This window comes from Podarcis cretensis (assembly GCF_951804945.1).
Source record: "Podarcis cretensis genome assembly, chromosome: 15".
NCBI classification, from domain to species: Eukaryota; Metazoa; Chordata; class Lepidosauria; order Squamata; family Lacertidae; genus Podarcis; species Podarcis cretensis.
Genome location: NC_137185.1, coordinates 15038255 through 15040828, shown reverse-complemented (window position 1 = coordinate 15040828; position 2574 = coordinate 15038255).

The following is a 2574-nucleotide window of genomic DNA, read 5'->3' as shown; positions in this document are numbered from 1 at the left end:
GGCTGATCTCCAGCCCAGCTGACTGTCGGGAGCCAATCCGAGTCTGTATGCTCAGGAGACGCCCACTTCCCGCTATGGGGAGGCAGAGGCAGCCATCTTGCTTGAGGGTACTGCCAGGGCTTTGCTAGTATTAAGGTTTTGATATGTCAGAGGGAATAAAACAGACTAAAAAAAAAAGGCATTTGGATGACTTAAAATATTTATTTCCAGGAACTAAGTATGGTCAGGAAATATCTGTGGCCTTCATCCCTATGTTGCTGGACTCCAATTCCCATCATCCCCAGCGAAAATTAGATGATGGGAGTTGTAGTCCAGCAGCAATTAGAGATTACCAGGTTTGTTTTATTTATTTATTGTATATCCCACCCTTTCCCCCCAAGAAGCACATGGCTCCCCCCATTTAATCCCCACAACAACTCTGTGAGGTAGGTAAGGCTGAGAAGCAGTGAGTGGTCCAAGGTGGGTTTCATATGGCTGAGTTGGGATTTGAACCCTGGTCTTCCAGGTTTTCACGCAACTCTCTAACCACTACGCAACTTTGCCTCCCTATGGAAAGCTGACTCCACAATAAACCTATTGATTCTTTTTTCTACTGTCACTCAAGTTCAGTGATCAGCAGACTGTGGACTTAAGCAGTTGTTACTTATTTATGCAAACGGTCCAAACCAGAATCAACAGCTTGGATTGCAAGGTGAGGGCAAAGTCTGTGCCTTTCATGCTTTCTTTATATTTTCCTGCTTTGTATGTGTTGTCTTTATAAAAGAAGAGAAAAGGTGGTGCTTTTCAAGGAGAGAGATACTTAAAAGACACTCTGTCCGTACAATTTTATGCTTTTATGATACTTATTTATTGACCTTTTATTGTGGCAGTACCTACACTTTGGAACTCCCTGCCTATTAAACACCAGACAGTAGCATTTACTGTACTCTTTTTGTCGACTGCTAAAAAACATTGTTAAGGCAAGCCTACCCAGATATGTAGCGTGTTGACATGTGTTTTAATCTGGTTTTTAGTTTACCATTGATTTTAATCATTACTTTAAGGTTTTAAATAGCTGCTTTTAAAGTGCTTTTTCCTGTTAATTTTTTTGTTTTATTACTGTAATCCTATCATTCCCCGGGTGGTGGTACCACCCAATTCTGCTGCAATGCTTTCCTCAGACACCCATCCTGTTATATTAAAATTGCAAGTGGCTTGGGGCAGAGACATCTTTTCAGCCTCTTGTGAGGCATCTAATCATAAGCTTGCATTTTTATTAAAGCTTATATGTTTAATCAGGGCTTGTATTTTAAAAATGTTCTGTTTCATGCCAGGCAGAAGACCAGTTGCCTAAAAACCTTGGCAAGATATTTTTACTCCTAGACAAGGGGCCCCCCTGATTTATAGCAGAAAACAATTCTCAAAGTCGTAAAAAGGGAATTACAGGCTGACAGCCAAGGTTACACTGACCCTACAAATTAAGGGTGGATAAATAGTAAAATGAGCCATATCTTCTTCCTAAGGTTAAGAAGGTCAAGAGCAGTGAAAAAGCATCTAGCTGGCAGAAAGAGAACATTTTCTGGGAAGCCTTTTCTAAAGCTGTTTCTTTCTTAAACTAAGATCCTTTTAAGATTTTTTTTCCTTTTAAAAGGTTATTTATGTATTAAATATATTAGTTTAAATATAATTATGCAAAGGATTTAAGAAATGCTAGATTCTTATTTCATATAGTTGGAAGAGATCACAGGGGCCATCAGGCACCAGCCCCCCCTTGCCAGACAGAAGACGCCAATCGAGCGCTCCTGATATATGGTTGTCAGGCCTTTTGTTTAGAAACCTTCAAATGAAGGAGATCTCTCAATGTTGATGTGAACTCAATCCTTGACATGCATAAGATAAAAATTCAAGATTAATTATCTGTTTTGGAAGGCAATAGGGCAAGGAGGGCAAGAGGTGAGCTGGTAATTAAGATTCCTTGTTGAGACACATGTAAGATATATTACTACTTATTTGTCATTTATAGATAGAAGAATATATAGCTTTTTGATTTCCATAAAAGGGCAAGAAGGAAATGGGTGTATCTTTTGTGATTGGTTCTAGCCAACAGCCAATAGGAATTTCAACCAGGCTGATTGGACAGAGGCAGCCACAGGAGGAGCAAGGGGGCTGGATTAAGGAAATATAAGTGCTGGCCAGAATGGCAAGAGGCCAGGCCAGAGCTTGGTAACCATATACCACTGTGCCTCATATTTATTTGTCTGACAAATAAATTATTATTTTAATTTCTCTATTGCTGCGTTGAATATTTCATTCCAGCTAAGCGTTAACCACAAGCAGGGTGCTACACTTGCTTATATTTTCCTTTGTGAAGCCTCATTTTTTGTTCAAGGACTCTCTTATAATAAAGCTTCTGTACTAGGAAGCCGTTCAGGCCTCATTCACAAGTGCACTTTGACAGCTAGACCACAGAGAACAATTAAAAGCTGGACTAGTGGGGTCTTTCCGAAGGCAGGGGATATCCATAATTCCCCCCCCCCTTGAACTGAAATTTTGTTAGGAATGAATGTGAAGGCCTACATTTTCCTCAGAACACCT